Here is a 21,373-nt window from a genome sequence, read left to right as displayed (position 1 = left end):
ATCCTTTGGTTCCCAGCCACACTGTGGCTGGGGGCTGTGGATATGCGTCTCTGATGAATATCAATAAAATGGGGCCTGAAGCAGAGCCTCTTCCCCTAGTCCATGGTAGGCAATTCCATGGTCTGTCCTCCATTGCCAGCATGCTGCTGCTCTGTGTAGGATGAAGGAGTTAGGTCCTTGCCTTCATGAAAGCTGGAAGCAGGAAAAGGCTCAGTTTCAGCAGGGGTGGTGCCACCATGAAGAGCACTTTCCTTGACTTCATGCTCACCATCCCTAGCAGGAAGGACCACCTTTGCATCCACAACAGTGTATGGTGGGGGAAGTGGGAGATGACCCCCTTCCTAACATTTGTTCCCAGTCATCAATGATGCCCCCTGCAGCACTGGGCCCCACTGCCCCACATTCTCTTTATCCTAACAGGGCCTTTGGCAGGATGTGCTTCCTTTCCTCTTCCTTTAAGGGCAGCCCACCCCAAGGGTTAGACCTCTAGGGAGTCCCACAACTCCATGGGGACCTGCCATGCTAGCCAAAGTGAGAGCAGGGGAGATCTGGTGGTATAGTGACTGAAGGGCAGAAAATCCTCAGGCAGGGCAGTAGCACCATCGATGCACACTCAGTATGGTGCCCACAATCTCAGTTTGCTTCTGAGGGCAATGTAGGCATGCCTGCACAAACTGGCCAACTAGTTTGCTGTCCCTGGTGAGTTCTCAAATAGCTACGAATAGTGTTTCCCTGGGTCAAGAGCAAAGAGGTGCTCTCCAAAAGTTAGGTGTTCAGTAGATTGTCACAGGGGAGAGAAGAGCAGAGAAGCACTCCCACCTAACACTTTCCACAGGGCTCTGAGTTCCTTGGGGGTTGATCTCGGCCAGACTCTTGCTGCTTTCCTTTTCCATGCCTCAGCTTCTTTCTGTGGGCATGATGACAGGCCCTGGCTCTTTTCCCTCTGTTTTCAGTTCAGAACTTGTTCATTTAACAGTAACTTAGACCTTCTTCCTAAGGAGATCTGGCATCCCACGTCCCTAGTCCGCCATCTTGAAAAAAAATGGATTATCTTTTCAAGTGACCAAAGACTGAAAGGGAAAGATGTTTTGGATCTGGTGTGCTGCTTAAGGGGGTTTACTCCTCAAGGTGTCACTCTTGTGTCACTTCTTCCCTTTTACATGGCTCACTAAATCCAGGAATCACGAGCAGTTACGGCACTAGAAGAACAACCCTTCTTATGTGCCCACCAGGGTAAACAAGCTTCCCTGCATGTTCTTCTTGGAGATTCCCTGGGGGACAATCACATGTTACAAGCCATGAACTCAATTGCATGTTACAAGCAATGAAGTCAAACACTTCCGCAAGACCTTAATTGCTTGAGGTGCCTTTTGGCAAAGAAGGAAACTTTCCCTTATCCCAGGACTCATCTTCATCCTCAAAGAAAGTTTCTCATTGGTTTGGCTCACTCTTAAAGGGACTTTAGATATGCCAAATGAATGAAGCTTCAGAGTTCAGTCAGTTTTAAATAAAAGTATTTATTCCTTAAATACTTCTTAAATATTTCTTATGCTATGAAACATTCACCTCTTCTTTTCAGAGAAGGAAACTATTTCCCTCCCTGACCAAAACTGTGATGAAAGGAAAGGACGTACAAACTCTAAAGGGTAGTTCAACGAGCAACCTGCAACCTTAGAGAAAAGTAAAAATCACAAATCCATGAACAGCAAAATTGTTAATATATATAGAAATATTCTAATATTATATATATTCTAATGTTGTGTGTGGGTGTGTGTGTGTGAAACTCCTACCTTAAAAGCAGAGCTTCAATTCTAGCTGCATCAAATGTGGAACTGGATCACTCAAATAAAGTCTGAATCTCAAACCAAAATTAGACAGATTCGAAACCCAAGAGGAGCCATGGCAGAGATCCCTGTCAGTCCTGGCAAAGTTGGGTGAATGAAAAGACATTCATGTTGGCACCAAGGCCTTGGTTGATGACACAACAGGAGTGATCACTTGAGGCTCACTTTGAGTCCCTTCAAGGTGGCTGAATGTCAATCTAAAATAATCAAAGGGTAAAAATATAGTTTAAAGTTTAGGGATAGGTTGACCAGGAAGCACAGAGTCCAAAGAATGGAGGTCAGTATTCCAAAGTGTAGAAGTTTGGGATCATTCCTATCGACAAATTTCAGGGAAGTTTAACAGAATCTTAAAAAGGTGTACTGCATATTTACAATGGTCTGATTAGTTGAGGTGGTCTTTCTCTTTGGGAAAGGTAGATTTAACATTCCACAGTGAAGATGTAAATATCAAGGGATTTTGGTTACCGTCTGGTTTCAGAAACAGGACAATAAAGGAGGCAGGTAACTGATAACAAAGATCAGTGATTGGACAGGGGGATGTCTGATCTCTGGTCTCTCCTAGTCATTTATAGAACTAGAACAATGAGGAAGAGAGTTAAGCTATAATCTAAGAAGCAGAATTGTAAACATGCTACATGACTCAGTTTCCAGGGCTTAGCATCCCCTTTGGCATAATACATTTAGAAAGTCATAAAATTTTATTTTATTTTTTTACAAAAACGAAAAGAATCAGTCATGAGCCACGTTCTTACTGCCATGAAAACTGGGGAAATGCTGGTGGCACCTGAAGCCCTGGAAGCAAGCTCTTTGGGCAGAATGAGGAAAAATATTCACCAAGTGGGCCTTGTAGCTGAGATGAGCTTACAAGAGCTGCAGAGAGCAGGGGCTGAGATGGAGATCTGAAAGCAGGAGCTCCAGGAACTCACATCCCAGACCCTAGAAGACCCGACCATGTCTCAGGCACCCTCCTTCGCTTCTCTGCTTTGAGGGCTCTTCTCTGCATCTACTAATTTTGCAAGCCAAGGCTCAGCTGTCTTCTGAGCCTGAGTCTCAGCTCTGATTCGGCCTCTGATAAGCTGCCTTCCCTGAAGCTCTGAGGGAGACAGCACCCTGGTCTCAAAGCCCGAGAGCATGGACACTGGCTGAGTCTCTTTCCCCAGCATTAAAGATAGACATTTTCTGTCTTTTTCTTTCTCTCTCCTCTTCTGACACAGGTTTGGGAGCTCTTTCACCTCACAGAACCATTGTCTTCCCTGCCCCAGGTCACACCAAGCTCAGAGCTGAATTCAGAGCAATAATGTCTTCCCTGCCCCAGGTCAAGCTCAGAGCTGAATTCAGAGCAAGAATGACCAGAGCGTCTATAGACTTGGCCCAGACTTCAGCCTGGAGGTACAAGAACAGCCTCTCTCCTCCTCTTTTCAGGGCTCAGGAAGGCTCAAAAGCACATTCCACCTCCACCACCACTCCTAATTACGAGCCAGCTGAACCCAGAGCCCAGAATATAACCACCAGGATGTATCAGGACACAGTCTATGCCTTCCTGGAGTGGCTCAATCACGGGGAGCCTGAAGCCCCTTCTTCACACTCCAGGGGCGGCACCCTATCTAGGCCCAAGGAGGGCCTTCCTTCCTGGTTAGTGCTGTCCTCTGTTCTTTATTGGGCTGATCCAGGGAATGTGTCCAGCCCTCACCACAGACCCTGGGGATCAGATTGTCCTTCAGGCTCCCGGCTTAGTCTGGGCCAAGGATCTGACCATGGGAAGCACAGGAAGATGAGTTCCAGGCAAACCCAGTAGCAGGGTTCTCCAGGGCCCCAGGGGCTGAGCAAGGAAGCTCTCCGGTGGTTTGGGAGTAACCATCACCAGGTCTTGAATGCTGGTCCAAAGCGGGGCAGGGCAGTGTGAAGAGCAGGAGCCAGGCCCAGTTCACATCTAGCTTTATGACTCTCATGCTTTGTAACCTGGAGCAAGTAACTCAAATTCTCTGTGCTTCAGTTTTCTTCAGTAAACTGTGATAATAGGAGCACTTACTTGCACAGTTACTGGGAGGATTAAAATAGTGAAAACATGGAAAGTTCTTAGTCTAGCAACTGGCCCACAGAAAGACTCAATATGTATTAGTCCTCATTATGTTACAAGGAGGAGGGCAATCTTAACAATTTGCTTTCTGATGGTTCCAAGGTGACGACCAAGGAGGGTATCTTTATTCCCTATTAGAACAAGTCAGGGTTGCCCACACAACCTTGTCAAACACACCCAGCAGCATTCCTGGCCTCAAGTGGCCTGCAAAGGAAGTGCATGGGTTCCAGGTCCAGACACAGTCTGGGGCCCCATGGGCACCATTTCAGTGTGCCTTGTGCTGCCCTCCTCAGCAGATGCCTGACATGGCTCTCTGTTCCATGATCCCAGAGGGCAATTGTCAAGGGCAAAAGCTGTGGCCTTCAGCCCACTGGGAAGGTCCCTGTGCCCCAGCTCACCCAGCCCCTACACTGGGAACACATCAATGGCACCTGGTTGCAGCTCGGTGAATGAGGTTGCACAAAGTATCCTGACTGCCCTGAAAAGCAATGTGGTCATGAGGAAGCAATGCAGCTTAGACACTGCCTCCAGAAGGCATCAGGACCCTTCAGCTCACCTCAGCTCTGTCCCTAGAAACACACCCAGATAAGACTTCAGTCTCCTCCTGGGGGAGGGGTCCTGGCAGCCTTATGGGTTAAGGGATGGCCACTGTGGGCCACAGAGAGTTTGGAATCTGGAAATAAGAGTATTTTTGGTGTGGGAGGAGGAGAAGCCAGGGACAGTTTTAGAGGAAAAGTACAAAAGTTAGAGGGACATGTGCTGGCTGAGTACAGGTCTTGAATTGAAAGGTGAGGTGGGAATGGAGCCTAGGCAGGAACTGGCAGAATGGGAAAGGAGCCCTGCTTTAGGGGGGCACACAAGGGTAAAGCAGGTGAGAGGACCATGCCCTGCTCATTGGGGGAAGGTGCCTGAGACTGGGGAATAGAGAATAGGAAGGCAAGAATAGGCCAGAAAGCAGCCCAGTGGGCATCCCTTGGCCACTCGGGGCTGCAGTGAGGCCTTTCTGGGCCCTGGTGGGGATGGGATGAGGGCCGTGTGTTGCAAGGCAGTGCAGGCCTCTGGCAGGTGACTTCCTCCCGCTGGAGCCTGTGTTTTGGCTTCTCTGTGCCCCACACTCCAGGGAGACACAGGCCTGGCTTCCCCAGATGCCCACTGAGGCTGCATAGGAGCCTGACACTCCCAGAAGAAAGAAAAAGATCTGACCACAGACAGAGCCAAGACCAAGGAGGAGGAGGGCAGAGCCAGGCAAGAACTCTGGGATCTTTTCCCCTTCAACAGTGGCCACTCAAGCACGCCCTTCATCCCTGTGCTGAAGCCCCCTGCTGCTTCCTGGCTGGGTATGGGGACTGGATCCTGCAGGCAGTGGGGAATCATTTTTAAAGGGTGTGAACTAAGTAGGGTGACCTCTGGAGATGGGTAGCTGGTGTATCTGGAACCATCTGTCTCCCCTTCCTCCACCCTTTTTGATACTGTCTTTCCTAGAAACCTCTTTTATGTTATGTAAATGGTTTGCCCTGCAGCCTGTATTGGGTGGAAAACAAGGTCCTTGCCATCAAGTCTCATCATCACACTTATCCAGTACATTAGTCACCTTAATGATGTGGACAAGTTTGGAACCAGCGCTTGGGGGAAAAAAATTTCATATAATGCCATCCATTTAGAGATATGTCCCCAGAGCCAGGTAGAGCATCCCCCTTCAAATCTAGTACAGGATAGATTCATCTTATAAATGTGCAGAGCAGCATGCACCAGCAGCCCTGTGGTCCCAACACCTCAGGACCCACCTCAGTCCTGGGGGCCCTTCCAGATTTGGGACAACATCATCTATACAAGTCCTGTTTTTTGACTTGGCTTCCCACTCCAGTCTTTTTTATAGACACTGTACTATATACTTTATTTTTTAACCAACCGATGTAGTTTGGATATGTGTCCCCACACAAATCTCATGGTAAATTGGAATCTCCAGTATTGGAGGTGAAGCCTGGTAGGAGGTGATTGGATCATGGGAGTGGATTTCTCATGAATGATTTAGTGCCATCCTCTTGGGGTTGTCCTCACAATAGTGGTGACTTCTCACAAGATCTGGCTGTTTAAAAGTGTGTGTCACCTTGCTGTCTCTCTCTTGCTCCTGCTTGTGTCATGTGACATGCCTCCTTCCCCTTCATCTTCTGCCATGAATGGAAGCTTCCTGAAGTCTCCACAGAAACTGGGTAGACATCAGCACACCATGCTTCCTCTAAAGGCTACAGAACCACAAGTCAACTAACCTTCTTTTCTCTATAAATTACCCTGTCTCAGACATTCCTTTATGGTAATGCAAGAAAGGCCTAATACACTGACAAATAGTACTGTTATATATCCATAGGATACACACAACAAAGAATAAAAGAGATTGACAAAGATCTACAGGATGTATAGGACACCATTAAGTGAACAAATATTAATATTATGAGAATTCCAGAAGAAAAGCAGAAGGGGAAAGATGAGGAAAATACATTTAGTGAAATAATATTAGAAGGCTTCTCAAGTCTTAGGAGAAAGATATATCCAGGTCCAGGAAGTTCAAAGAACCCCAAACAGATTCGACTCAAACAGATCCTCTCCAAGGCACATTACTGTCAAAATGTCAATAGTAAAGACAAAGAAAGAATTCTAAAAGCAGCAAGAGAAAAGAGTCAAGTTATATATAAGGAAATACCCATTAGACTAACAGTAGATTTCTCAGCAGAAACCTTAGAGGCCAGGAGAGAGTGGGATGATAAATTCAAAATACTGAAAGAAAGCCACTAACAACCAAGAATATTATACCCAGCAAAGTTACTCTTGATGAATGAAGGAGAAATAAAATCTTTCACAGACAAGCAAAAACTAGACATTTATCACAACTACACCTGACTTCCAAGAAATGCTCAGGGAAGTCTTACATCTGGAAATGAACAGATAATAACCACCATGATGAAAAAATGCAAAACTATAAAACTCACTGGTATAACTTATACACAAAGGAGAAAGAGAAAGGAAAATCATTAGATAAAACAACCCAATCACAAATATAAGCAATAAGGAGAGAAGTAAGGAACAAAGTCCTTTGGTCTTTGTTTCAGGGGCACAGGAAGTCAGGGAGCCCTGGCACTCTAATTGAGTGGTTTGCTGCTTCCTATAGCAGGGTAAAGAGACAAAGGGAGACTGAGTCAGGGTCAGGGGTATGGGGCTGTGAGGGTTGGGTTTTCCTGAACTCAGCCTTGCCTGTTGAAGGATAGAGGGCCCAATAGAAGAGAGCCCACAGGGCTAGGGTTGTCCTATTGAAGTCCTGTCCTATTGCCAGTCCCTGACCTCAGCTGCACATCCCTGTGTTGCAGTTAGGCTTAGGACCAGGAATGCCGGTCCACTGGGAGGACCTGAGTTCCCTTTGCACATCCATGGGAAGCTTCCCCTCTCACCATCAGTGGTCCAGGTGGGACCTTTGGTGAGGTCACTCAGGCCTGTGTTTCCTGAGACTGGGATGAGCTCGGAAGGCTGTGAAATCTCTGGTCAATGTCACAGTGAGGAATGAGCAGGACAGAGACCTTGCCTGGTCCCCTCCTCCATCCAGGAAGCCCTGCACGATGAACAGTGGCTCCTGGAGAACTTGGGAGCTGATTTTTAACAGTCAACCCTCTTTTTACTTTTTTTTTTTTTTCAAAAGAAATATGTAGGGCTCTTTGTACATTTGCCAGCAGGAGAAACGTTCATGCTGAGAGGATTTGAAAGGGCACAGACCACTAGAGCACAGATAATGTATTCAAGTTTCTTAAGTTCCTAGAACATTGCTTGGGTCACCTCACTGTCCAGGCTCAATATTTCTTTGTTCCCTTGCAGGCACTTCAGAAGATGGAATATTTCAACTCTGGATGTAAGCACCTGCTGTCCCCATGGTGGTCATGTAGGGGGAATACCAGAGTCCCTGGGTGATTTCTACGCAGCACCTTCTTTCTCCTGGGCTGATAATCTCAGCCTGGGGGCCACCATTTACATCATGGGTATGAGCCAATGTGAGTAGGAGCAGGTGACTCAGAACAGGTGGCAGGCGTCACTCTGGAGCCTACTGGGGAAAGGCACCCCAAGCAGCTTTCCGGGGGCCACCCCATCATCTAACCTGCTACAAGTGACTTGGGCCAACCCATGGCCACTACAGAAGTGATTGACAGCAGGTTGTATAAATACCACCTCACCAGAGGAGAGGGCTGAAGAGCTCCCCTGCTCCCCAAGAGTGGGCTGCTGGCTGGAGAAGCATGTGACCCTCAGAGCCTGACATTCTGCTGCCCCTAAAGCAGACAGACATTGTTCCCTGACCCTGGGATCTGCTGCATCCTCACCCCCGGCCGAGAGTCCAAGGCACCTCCCATCTCTGTAGATAACAGCAATTGCAGATAGCCCGGACCATGTGTTTGTGGTGGAGAATGGCTTCAAGGCTCTGAGAAACACCACTGATGCCAGGAGTGGGCTGATGGTGAGGGGCTGAGGCACCCGGCTCCTATGGCAAGAGGCTCACTCTCCCTGCCCTGCTCCACCCCTCCTGTGTTCCAGCTCACGTCAAAGGCCTGCACTGCAGTTAGATCTGTGGATCCCCCACCACGTGTGCAGGAGGTGAGAGCTGAGGAGGCCCTGCTGAGGGCAGAAACGTCTGTGTCTGTGTCTGGCGGTGAGGAAAAGGGTGCGGTTTGTGTGTGTTGCCTGTGTATGTGGTGTATGTGTTTTTGTGGTGTGTGGGTGTATGTGTACTATATGTGTGTGGTATGTGGTGGGCATATGTGTGTGTTTTCTGTGTGGTATGGCACATGTGTAAGTAGTGTGCGTTTGTGGTGTGAAGTATGTGTGTGTTGTGATGGTGTGCATGTGCTGCGTATGATGTGTGTGTGTGGTGTGTATGTGACATGTATGTAGTATGGTTAGATGTCTGTGTGTGTGCATAGGGGTGTGCAGTATGTGAGTTTGGTGTATTTGTCGTGTGGTGTGTGTGTCAATGTGTGTGTGTTTCATGTCTAGTGTGTGCTTTTCTGTGGTGTGTGGTGTACTGTGTGTGTGCTATTTTTGTGTAATGTGTTGTGTGTTTGTGGTAATGTGTGTGTTGGGGGTGTGTGATAAGTGGTATGTGTGTCATATGTGCACATGGTTTGTAGTGTGTGTGGTGGCTGTGTGTGTAGAGGGTCATGTGTGATGTGTGGGTGTTTGATGTGTAGTATGTGTGTGGCATTGCGTGTGTGTGTGTGTGTAGTGGGTGTGTGTGATAGGTAATGTGCATGTGGTATGTGTGTATAGTGTGTGGTGAGTGTGGTGCTTGTGTACATGTATAGGGCTATGTGCGATGTGTGTGTACTTGCTGTGTATGTAATATGTGGTGTGTGTGGCAGTGTCACTGTGTATACGTATCTTGTGGTGTGTTGTGTGTGGTGTGTTCTGTGTGTATCAAGTATATGTGTCTATGGTGTGTGGGTATGTGTATGTGTTGGCTGTATAGTGTGTGTGGTATGTGTGTGTGATGTGTGCGTGCTGTGTATGGTGTTGGGTGCTTGCTGGGTGTGTGTGTTGTGTGGCAGAGTGGGGAATTTGTGCTCTTTGTGTGGTGCGTGTATGATGTGTGATGTGTGGTGTGTGTATGAGATGTGTGGTGTGTCTTTGGTATTTTTGGTGCGTGTGTGTTTGCTATTTATGTGTGTGGTGTGTGGGTGTGTGCGCTTTGGGTGTGTGGTGTGATGTGTGTGGTATGGGGTGGGTTGTGTTTGTGGTGCCGTGTGCATGGGTGGGTGGGTGTGGATGTGTGGCCCCATGGGTGTGAATGTGTCTATTTGTGTGGGGGGAATATGTGGGGGGGGTGGTGTGAGTACCTGTGTACAATTAGTGTGTTGTTACCTCACAACAATAAGTTTAACTCTGAAGCAAGAAAAGACATGTGTGAGAGGTTCTCAGGGAAACACTAGCAAGTGGCATGGAGCAGCAGCTAACTCGGTCCACAGGCCAGGAAAAGCCAGGGCTCCTCCCAGGAAGACCAGGAGGGTGCAAGAGCTGAAATATCTGTGTAATTTACCACATCAGCAAAATGGGAAACAGGAACCAGGCACCAAGCGGTTATCTCAGGGGATGAAGAACAAGAAGTGGGGGCATCAACATCCCACAGCACCCTGTGAGCAGAAGGAAACCTCCATAGCCCGACAAAGGCATCCACACAAACACCCTCGGCACACCTCAATCCCACAGGATCAATCCCAGCATCCATCCCTGCTGTCTGGAACATGGTGAGGATGCCCTCTTGCCATCCAGGGTCCTGGTATGGGTGGTGACAGCCTTGTGTGGTCCTCTGTGATGACCCCTGTCTGTCCTGACCTCGGCCTGTGAGTGCTGGGACTCCGCACGGCTGGCATTTACACAACTGCAGCTGCTGGAGAGGAGGGGAGCCCTGGGCATCCTCCCTCCATGGGGACAGCACGAGGCTGGGTGCCACTGGCCCCAGAGCAGCAGCTGGGCTCTGGCCTCCCTGTTCCTCACTGCAGGGTGCCCTGGCACTAGGCTGTGGGAACAGACACGCCATCCATGTCTGAGCTCTGCTCCCCATGGGCACACGACCAGGAGCAAATTGTCCAGTGTCGGCAAGCTCCTGCAGTGCCTCCTATGAACAGAAAGAATGCAGTCAGGCCTGTCTTGAGTCCCAAGGCACTGGGCTGTGCAGGGACTGGCACGGGCTGAGAGCTGGTAGGTCCCAGAAATAGGAGCTGTGCTGACACTTCCATGATTGGTCCTGGGCTCTGTCCCCAACTCCGCCTCTCCCCAGTGCAGAGCTGAGGATGGGGGTGGAGTAGAGAGAGCTCCCCTCCCCCTCGGGGTCTCTTTCTGCTGCTCCTGATTTAAAGCCGCTCAGCCGTGCAGCAGTTGTGACAGCTGTGCTCCTCTGATGATGTCCCCTGGACATGCACAGGCTGTGGCATCTGAGCAGCCCTGTCAACCCCAGGTGAGGATGTGAGTCGTCACTCTTCAGCTGGAGGCAGCTGAGTCAAGGTGACAGGTGCCCTCTGCCCACCAGCTCGGCCCTCTGGCTCTGCCCATGTGGCCTGGCAGTCACAGCCTTGACCTGTCAGCTGTTGGCCAACTTGTGCAAAGCTGCCCCACATGGAGGGTGACAGTCACAGCAGGGAAAGCCCAAGGCAGAAACTTGACCCCAAATACAACAGAATATGCCCTCTCAGCAGGCTGCCACTGAGAAGCCAGGAGGGTTCTAGGGAGCCCAGGAAGGAGGCCAGGGAGGGAGGCAGAATGTAACTTGGAACCACTCGTTCCATGAAGGTCCAGAGCAGTCCCCAGCCCTGCTCAGGGTGGCAGAGTTGGGCTGGCCAAGGTGTGCACTACCCAGGCTCAGATGTACCTTCCAGTGTCCGGCTGGTCAGGGCCCTTTGGAAGCCTGAGCAGGGAAGGTATTGAGAGTGCAGCCCGGGAGCATCAGATTTGGAAGCAGCTGCTGTTGGCCTCCGCAGTGGGAGAGGACCCAATGCTTGCACTGAGGGGACCCAGGCCTGGGAGCTCAGCACAGGGCACCAAGCTGGCCTTTCCTGTCGTCTCTCTCACAGCCTCAGTGCCCCCACAAGGTTCTTCCTAAGGAAGCGTCATGGCCATTGGACAGGTGACCTCAGAGGCCAAACAGGAGATACCATGAGGAGGAACAGGCCAGGGCGAGCCAGCTGAGGTCGGCAGTTGGAAGGCCTTGGAATGAAGGTGGGCCCTGGAGCTCCCCATGTGAGGAGGGTGGAGCCCCAGGCCCCAGTCAGGGGCTGACATGGAGGGACACAAACCCACTATTCCTGCCATTCCCATTTTACAGAAAATCTAGAAATTTGCATTTTTAGAAAAATGTTCAAGTGTTCTTGCTTTTTTTGTCCTTTGCGACAGGGTCTCACTCTGTTGCCCAGGCCAGCATGCACTGGCATGATCATGGCTCACTGCAGCTAAATTTTAAAAATTTTCTTAGAGACAGGGTCTCATTATATTGTCCAGGCTGGTTAATTCCTGGGCTAAAGCGATCCTCCCACCTCAGCCTCCCAGTGTGCTGGGATTACAGGCATAAGCCACCGTGCCTGTCAATGTTCAGGCGTTTCACTGTGGGCTCCCATTTTTGAAAATACTTGAAAGCCTCAGAAAGCATGTTGGCAGGCCAGCTTCACCCACAGCCCACCTTGAAGGTGTGACGCTGCAGGAAGGCAGGAAGCAGGGTTCACAGGAAGCTTTCTTTGGGTACATGGACCAGGGGCACCCCAGGCATCTGCAGGGATTAGAATGAGTGGGGCCAGGGCCAGGAGGCAGGGATGGAGGCCAATGCCCGTGGCAGCTGCAGACCTGTGGGAAGCCCGGCTGGCTCTTGGGGCCAGCCCCACCGGCCCTGTGTCCCCTGTGGTGTTTGGCTCATGGCAGGAGCCACAGTGGTGGAAGGACACACTCCCTGAGCCTCAGGGTGGGTGTCCTGTGGTCCTTACTGGTTCAGGAAGAGCAGGAGATGAGGAATCACCTGTAGGTCTCTGGAATCACAGTTAAAACAGGGCTTCTGTGATGGATTCCCCTGAGCAGGGTCCTTGGAGACTCACCTGCCACACCCGAGTCCTGGCCCTGCCCCTGTGGGTGTCCTGCCTGCCACAGGCACACAGAAAGACAGGAAGGAGAGACCCCGAGTGTTCAGCAGCCCTGAAGGAGGCATCCAGGCCTGGGTGCCCAGCTCAGGCACAAGACAGGGTGTCTTCAGGCAGCCTTGTGGCTCCGCTTACAACTTACAGCAGGGAGGGCCTGGCTGAGTGCACGGCCTGCACTCCTGGGGCCTGAGGGAGCACCACAGATTTCAGGGCAGGAACATCATGCTGACCCCACCCTGTGCAAGGGCTAAGTGAGACCTTTCCTGGACTCCTTGCTTCAGGCATGGTAGGGAGAGGGCCCTTGAGTACTCAAGGCCCAGCCGCCTCCTCTTGGACCCTCAGTGACACCAGGTGAAGATGTGGCCCAGTGACACACAGACATTGGTTGAGACATAGCCGCGTCCTCACAGCGGCCTCTGGGAATTCAGTTTTGGGGAGGACCTCCAGGAACAGGGAGGTCAGAGGAGAGGCAGCCACCCACTCTTCCTCACTCAGACTTTGAAGGGCCTTGCCCCACTGCCTCTCTGCATCTCCCACCAGAGTCCTCCCCATAGACTTGTTTTCTTCCCCTTCATGCTCACTTCAGTCTCTCTCCCAAACCCACAGCACAGGAGGCACACACCCAAGCCTCCCCGTCTCCCACAGAGGGGAAGCCTCCTCCCTGCTCCTCATCAAAGCTGCAAGAGGTGCCCAGGCCCCTCCCATCCTCAGTGTCCTCACTTCTCTTCTGTGCTTCGTTCCCTCTGGGCTCAGTTCCAGGCATCTGCATTGGAAGTGTTCTCACCTCCCCGCCCATCAGGAGTTCTGCAGTGCCCTAGGGCTGTGCCACCTCCAGCACCATGGACACTTGTTCCTCCTGCCTCCCTCCAGCTTCCCAGCCTGACCTGGAACTCAGGACTCCACCCAGGGGCTCCCATGTCTGGGCCCACCAACTTCCCCACGCTAAAGCCTCAGCACTCCCTGTGGCTCTGACCCTGTCTCCCTCCCGCACTGGCCAGGGCAGAGTAAGACACATAGAAAGCAGTTGCCAGCATAGGTAGGTGTTCACAGGACACATACACCTGCCCTGCCAACCTCTGCACCCCAGGAATCCTCACGCCACTTCCCAGGGAAGGAGGCAAGGCAGAGGGAGGGCAGGGGAGGGAGAAGGTCAGGGAGGCCAAGAACTTTGGGAGCACAAGGGCCTGCAGTAACAATGCAGCCAGGGGCCGGAGGGTTCAGGGAAACAGTCGTTGAGATCAGGGTGGGCACTGAGTAGTGTCCTGACCACCCTGCCATGTGTGCTGTCAGGCTCCCAACCAAGGTCGCAGGGCGCCCCTCAGCTCCCTGGAGTTCCCTCTGGCCCAGCCCCTCAGGCCTCCCTTGGGGACTCAAAACAGCACTCCCCTGCCTGGTGAGTGTGAGCTGCAGGACGATGCTGCCCTCCGTGCAGTAGGTGATGAAGGACAGTCGTGTTCTCGGGCTGGAGAGGAAGCACGTGGCCCTGAGAAGCCAGAGAAACAGCCAGAGTGGGTGACGCCCATTCGCCACCTCCCACCCGAACTCTTCCTCTTTGGGGCCCCTTGCTAGATATAGGGAGGTGAGATAAATGTAGCAAAGCACTCTGAGGCCTGTGGAGATGAGGGGCCCACAAAGGAGAGTCAGAATGGCAACTCGCTGCATCCCCACAATCCCAGCACCTCCCGAAGACACTCGCACTCACCACACACACACACACATACACACACACACACCCACCACACACATGCACCGCCACACACACACAGGCAAACACACACAAACACACATCACACAGACACACATACGCACATATGCACACACACCATACACATGCACACACAAACACACACACCACACAAACGTGCACACACACCGCACACACATATGCACACACATGTGCACACACATGCACACACACACATCACACACCCCACGCTGAACATGCGGGAGGATGGACACACAGCTCTCACAGCTGGTCTCTCTCTACTGGAAAATACTTTGCCTCTTCACCCCATTCCTCTCTCCTCTTCCTCATCCCTCCTCCACCTCAGAAACCAAGCAACAAGGCAGAGCAGAGGGAGTACAATTCAGGCCAAACCCACAGCTTCCCCACACCATCTTCCCATCACCCGTGTTTACGGAGGTCAGACCACAAAAGCCCTCTGGGGCCACCACCTATCTAGAGGGTCCAGTGAGCTGCTGGGGTCCTGAGTAGTTTGGGGAGAGGCCCCTGGAGTCCCGTAAGCAGAACTGTCTAGTGCAAGGGCAGCCTGGGGCAGGCCGATGTGTGGGGCAGCCTGCCAGCACCTGCCGCCCAGTGCTGGAAGCCGGGAGCACTGGAGAATGGAAGAACAGCAGGGCTCAGCCAGGACCCAGGGGCCCATCCAGTCCTGACCGTGTGCACACGCTGGAATGCTCTGTGCCTCCCCTCCTAGCATATAAGTATGGTTAGGTCCTTCGGGGTTTAGATGTGCTCAGCATCCTGCTTGGCACATGGCAAGTTCTGGATTCATGTTATTTCACATTCTCCACCTGTGCCCAGAGACCTTCCCCATCCATCCCAGCCTTCAGCTTTGCCCCACTGGGGTCCCCAGCAGAACCCTAGGAGAGTGGGCAGGTGCATGTAGCAGGGGTGACTGAGAGGACCGTTTGGACCCTCACTCCCACTCTCTGGAAGAACGGGCTCAACAAGGCTGCCAGCCCTCAGAGAAGCCCATCCATTGTCCAACCAGATGCCAAAGTGGGGAATCACCACCCTCAGGGCTGTGCTAAGGATCAAGGGCACAAGACCTGTCCAGTGCATCTTGGAAGTCCCTAGACTGGGCAGGGAGGAGGGACTCCCCTTCCAGCAAGCAGGGAGCTCCCCTCATTGCTGGCTTTGCTTGGAAGTTGGTGGGCTGGGGTCTGCATTACCTAAGCATCAGCATCCAGTGGGAATGAGAAAATCAGAGGGAGTTCAGCGGTTGCCTCCCCAAAGTAGTGAGCTGAGGATGCTGGAGTGAGCTGTCCTGCTAGACATTCCTTATCTGCTCCTTGTGCACAACGTCCTGTTTCTGGTTTCCGTCTTGGTCAGCAGTGCCGCAGCACGGATGTTGCTCAGGTCTTTGGAGTTATTCCACTGTTTGTCTTAAACTCTGTGTTTGTGTTTCATTTCTCATTAATGAATTTTAGAACTTTGGTCCTTTTAAAACTCTGCTTTTGTCTTAATTAGCTGTTCTGGTCATATAGTTTTATTCCTTTATCTTTTTTGAACACTTTATACACCCTTATTTTAATATTCCTTTTAGGTCACTCTATTCTCTTTACTCTCTGGGCCCTGAAACTCCTTGTTTCTTGTATCTGCTGCCTCTCTTTGGGGAGATACCTGGGAGTTTTCCTCTGAGCTCCTCTTCAGTAGGAAATGATTCTCTGTGAGAATCCTGGTTCCCCTGGATGAGGACAGTGTCTCCTGGGGAGAGTTTCCTGTTTGGTTTTGCTGGAACCTGGCAGGTTCCCTCAGGTGCAGATGGGTATAATGTTAGCTCCTGAGCTCAGAGTTTCTGCACCAGTCACTGCTGACCTGGGGCCCCGGTTTCCCACAGATGCCCAGGGCAGAGGCCTTCTTCTGTGCTAGGTGCTGCTCCGTGGTATTTGTTCCGTGACTCTGCAAACATTGTTTTAAAATCAGTTTGTAACATCAGCCTAGTAAACAAATGTAACACATGTGTCTCCTGGAACAATGGACTGGCACACCACCCCTTCTCATCTTCATCCCAGTCCTCAGGGAGGCCCCTGGTCACTGAAGTCTGAGGCCACCAAGGCAGGAAGACCCTGGGGGGAGGGTCAATGAGAGATGCCTCTCAGCCCCTGTGCCTGCTGTCCCCTGGGCCCCAGGGTAGAGCTTCTGCAGACTTTGTTCCTTCCCGTTTCTGAGACAGCCTAAGCTTGGGCTGCCCTCCCCTTCATGGAGTCCCAGCTGTCAAACAAACACCTCCAGGGCCATCTGCTCTCTGAACAAGAGTTTTCCTCCTGGGATGCCTCCACCCGCCCACAGAAGCAGGGATATAGGGAAGGAAGGACCCGGATTTCTGGTTGCAATGATTGCATCCGTGAGTTTGAGACTCCCAGGTTACCTCTGGACTCATGAGCTGAACTGCTGGGCATTCTGGCCTGGATGTCCCTGGAGCCCCAGAACTTCCACAGGGATCATGAGCAGGGGGTCACTGCCCCAGAACAATGAGGACACCCATATGGTTTACCCTGGTTCCTCATTTATCAGAGGAAATGACGAGATTCCAAGGTCCCCTCCAGTGTCACAGGCTGGCCTGAGCCATAGGGTCCTGACCCAGCATGGCATCAAATGCCTGGAGCTCATCCTGCAGGAGCAGCCATGGAGGAGCTCCCGGCTGTGCTGGGTAGGGGGGCTGTATGGAATCTCATTCACTCTGGACAGCTGTGGTCTCTGCAGAGGCCAGGGGTCTCTGGCTCCCAAACTATCCATAACGATGCAGTCCAGCCAGAACTGGGGCCTTTTGGCTTCAAAACGTGTTCGAGTCTTTCCCCAGAGCCCCATTGTCTTTTAGAAATTACCACTTAGGGAGGGTAGTGCTGCTGATAAAGCCTGGCATGCACTGAATTGTGTCCTCCCCAAAATTTATATACTAAAGTCCTGACCCCTGGTTCCTCAGGATGCAGCTGTACTGTGTTTGGAGAGGATTTGTAAAGGTTAAACAAGGTCATTAGCGTGCGCCCTAATCCAGTACGACTGGTGTTCTTACAGGAACAGTTTAGGAAACAGACATGCGCAGAGGGAACAGCATGGGAGGACGCAGGAGGAAGGCAGCCATCAGCAAACCCGGCTCCATGAGACCCAGAGCAAACGACCCCACACCTTGACCTTGGACTTGCAGCCTGCAGAATTCTCAGGAAAAGTGTCTGTTTTTTGTCAATCAGTGCATAGAACTTTGTTCTGCCCTCTAGTGGACAAATACAATGACTTTGCTGTTAACAGCCTAGTGGATAAATACAAAGGCTTTGCTGTTAACAGCCCAGACCCAGGTTTCCTGCACATAAGGCATGGGACTCCCTCATCCCCTCTGCCCAGGCCCAGCCCTGGTCTCCGAGCTGAGCTCACCGGGTAGGCTGCAGGCAGCAGGCGGGAGTGGGGCCTGATGGAAGGGGCGGTGCTGAGGCAGTGAGGGCGGCAAAGGGATGCTCACTTGCTCATGTGGCTTGGCTTCGTGGAAACATCGGGAGCAGGAGTGAAGGAAGCAAGGTGACAGGGGCCACTCATGGGGAGACAGATGGGCAGGCTCCTCCACATGCTGGGGACAATTTTGGGGGCACCTGATAAAGCCATTGCCACACCCTCAGACTTCCCCATACCCCATGCAGTGTCCAGCAGCAGCCCTGATTGTATGGTATGACCTTGGTGGTGAGATCAGGCAGGCACAGCTTGACCCAGACTATGGGATCAGAATCTCTCCCCAGCAACGTGGCCATGGGGTCTCTGAAGAGAGGACGAGCAACCACAGACTGCAGGGCTGCTAGCAGCCAAGTGCGCAGAGAGGCAGAGGTGGGGAGAAGGGAGCAGAGCTGAGGCTGCATGGCCCAGGAGCAGGGCAACCTGAAGGAGACCCCATGCAGGGGTCCTGTGGGCTTTCCAATGTCTGGTCCTGCTGAGGCCTGGCTGCCCTTGTGATCATGAGCCGGCAACCTATAGTCACTACAGCCCTGTCCTTCTGGTCTCCTCTTGGGTCCTGCCTCTGCACAGCCTGTAGCCAGGCTCAGACTGGGATCCATACGGACCCTAAGGCAGGCTTTCTTACACTTTCCATGGAAATTCTCCAGCTGATAGAAGAAGTAAACACCCCAAGCTGGGGCCACATTCTCAAGTGGTCTGTAAAATTTTTGCAAGGTTTGTGGTTCATCTAAAAGATTCATAATTTTGAAATGGAATTCTTGATAGTTAGGGAGACTTTTCACATACACCCAAAGGGTTCCTCCTTCTCCAGGGTTGGGTCAAAGTCCTGTGTCCAGAAGCCCCCTGGTCAGCAGTCCTCTTGGCTTCCCCGACCACCCAGTGTCCAGCCTGCATGGGCCCTTCAGTCCCGGGGCCATGATGAGGCTGGGTCCCTTGGCCTGGCACCATCTAGACACCCCTTGGGGGTCCAGTGATGTGCTAGCTACATCTCTAACCCCCTGGCCTCTGCCTTCTCTACCTCCCTGCCCACTCCCTCATTCAGAGACACTGAGTGTCACCTCTTAGGAGTTTCCATCTTAATACAAGTTGGAAGAGAGTTTCACTTCAGGCCACTGTTTCCCACTGTGTTTTAGTCCATTTGGGCTGCTCTAAAGAAACTACCACAAACTGTATAATTTTTAAACAACAGGAATCTATTTTAAACAGTTCTGGAGGCTGGGAAGTCCATATCAAGGCAGATTAGGTTTCTGGTGAGGGTCAGCTCTCTGGTTCATTGTTAGCATCTTTTGGCCAACAATGTCTCCTGTGTCCTCCCACTGTGGAAGGAGGGAGGCAGCCCTCTGGGGCCTCTTTTATAAAGGCACTAATTCCATCCATGAGGCTCCGTCCTGGTGACCTAATCACCTCCCCATACTCCCACTTCCTCATACCATCTCTTGGGGTTCAAGATTTCAATATATGAATCTTTAGGGGACACTAACTTTCAGGTCATAGCATTTGGACTTACACCATTGTCCCACCTCCACCCCTCTAATTCATGGGCCTTCGGACTCAGACTGAGTCACACCACTGACATTCTTGTTTCTCTAGCTTGCAGATAGCAAACTGCGGGACTTCTCTGTCTCCATAACCACCTGAGCCAATTCCCATAATAACTCTCCTCTTACATATACCTGTATATATCCTGTTGGTCTATTTCTCTGGATAACTCTGGCTAATACACACTGCAAGTACCTGTGCAATACCAAGGGCCTGGCTATCTGCTTGAAATGTAAAATAGAAAACATACCCATGCACGCACATGCGCACGCGCGTGCGCGCGCGCGCACACACACACACACACACACACACAGACCCTGCCCAGAGCCACCTGCCAAGTGCCTGGCCCCAAACCAAGGCCCAGTCCCCTTCGCCCGTCTCCCTCACAAGCATCGCCAGCCTGTCTGACAAACTGGCCTACAAAGATATTGACATTGGCCCGGCCGCCTGGGGACACAAGGCCCTCAACATTGTGGAGAATGAGATGCCAGGCCTGATGCATATGCCGGAGCTGTGCTCAGCCTCCAAGCTACTAGAGGGCACCTGCACACGACCATGGAGACGGTCATCCACACTGAGACCCTCATCACCCTGGGTGCGCCAGCAGCAACATCTTCCTCACCCAGGACCATGTGTTGGCTGCCATTGCCAAGGCCGGCATTCCAGTACATGCCTGGAAGGGCAAAAGGATGAGGAGTTCCCAGAGTGCATCGAGCAGTCACTGTAATTCAAGGATGGGCCCTCAACATTATTCTGGAGGATGGCAGTGACCTCACCAACTTCTTCCACACGAAGTACTCACAGCTCTTGCTAGGCGTCTGAGGCACTTCCGAGGAGACCATGACGGGTCCACAAACCACACAGGATGCAGATCGGTGGGATCCTGAAGGTGCCTGCCATCAATGACAATGACTCCACCACCAAGAGCAAGTTCGACAAGCTCTATGACTGCTGGGAGTCCCTCATAGATGGCATCAAGTGGACCACAGAGGTGATGATTGCCGGCAAGGTAGCAGTGGTAGCAGGCTATGGCAACGTGGGCCAGGGCTGTCCCCAGGCCTGTAGGGTTTTGGGGCCCACGTCATCATCACCAAGATCAACCCTGTCAATGCACTGCAGGCTGCCATGGAGGGCTATGAGGCAACCACCATGGACGAAGCCTGTCAGGAGGGCAACATCTTTATCACCACCACAGGCTGTGTCAACATCATCCTTGGCCAGTACCTTGAACAGGTGAAGGATGATGCCATCATGTGTAACACTGGACACTTTGATGTGGAGATCGACGTGAAGTGGCTCAGCGAGAACACTTGGAGAAGGTGACCATCAAGCCCCAAGTGGCCGGGTACTGGCTGAAGAATGGGCACCGCACAATCCTGCTGGCTGAGGGTCAGCTGGTCAGCTTAGGTTGTGCCATGGGCCATCCTGGCTTTGTGACGAGTGACTCCTTCATCAACCAGGTGACTGCACAGATTGAGTTGTGAACCCACCCAGAGAAGTACCCCATTGGGGTTCCTGTCCTGTCCAAGAAGCTGGATGAGGCAGTGGCTGAAGCCCACCTGGGCAAGCTGAACATGAAATTGACCAAGCTGACTGAGAAGCAGGCCCAGTACCTGGGGCATGTCCCCTGATGGCCCCTTCAAGTGTGATCACTACCACTACTGAGAGTCAGACCTGTGTTTCACCTTCCAGCTGCTGTTCTTGCCCAGGCTCTGCCTCTCCTTCTTAAGAGCAAATAGCACCAACTTTGTGACTGGTTTGTCAGCATCCCCATCAACTCCTCAGGGCTGGTCACTCAATTTTGGCTTCTGTTGCACCCTCATACTATTCCAAGTGTGTCGGGAACTGAGAGGCCCCTCCTCAAGCCCTGGTCACGGCGGAGGTGTAAGGGAGACAGCCACAGGGAACTGTGAGCTCAGGGATCTTGGAACTGCTCACTAAGTCAGTCCTCCCTTAGCCTGAAGTTGGTAGTGGAGTCACAAAGCCCATGTACTTTACCATCCAGGCCTTCACCTGGCCTGTAGACTTATACCGTGTGCTCGGTTTACAGGTTCAGTGGTTCCTCAGCTCCTGACAGAAGGAGCTG

General features: G+C 51.8%; 1 pseudogene; it reads left to right on the top strand.

Annotated features, from left to right (window-relative positions):
• Window positions 1-19,693: 19,693 nt before the first annotated feature.
• LOC108541434 (adenosylhomocysteinase pseudogene) lies at window positions 19,694-20,952 on the top strand (annotated as a pseudogene).
• The last annotated feature ends 421 nt before the right edge of the window (window positions 20,953-21,373 follow it).

This window comes from Rhinopithecus bieti, unplaced genomic scaffold (assembly GCF_001698545.2).
Source record: "Rhinopithecus bieti isolate Rb0 unplaced genomic scaffold, ASM169854v2 scaffold_20951, whole genome shotgun sequence".
In the NCBI taxonomy this organism is placed as follows: domain Eukaryota; kingdom Metazoa; phylum Chordata; class Mammalia; order Primates; family Cercopithecidae; genus Rhinopithecus; species Rhinopithecus bieti.
This window is presented reverse-complemented; position numbering and strand designations above follow the sequence as displayed.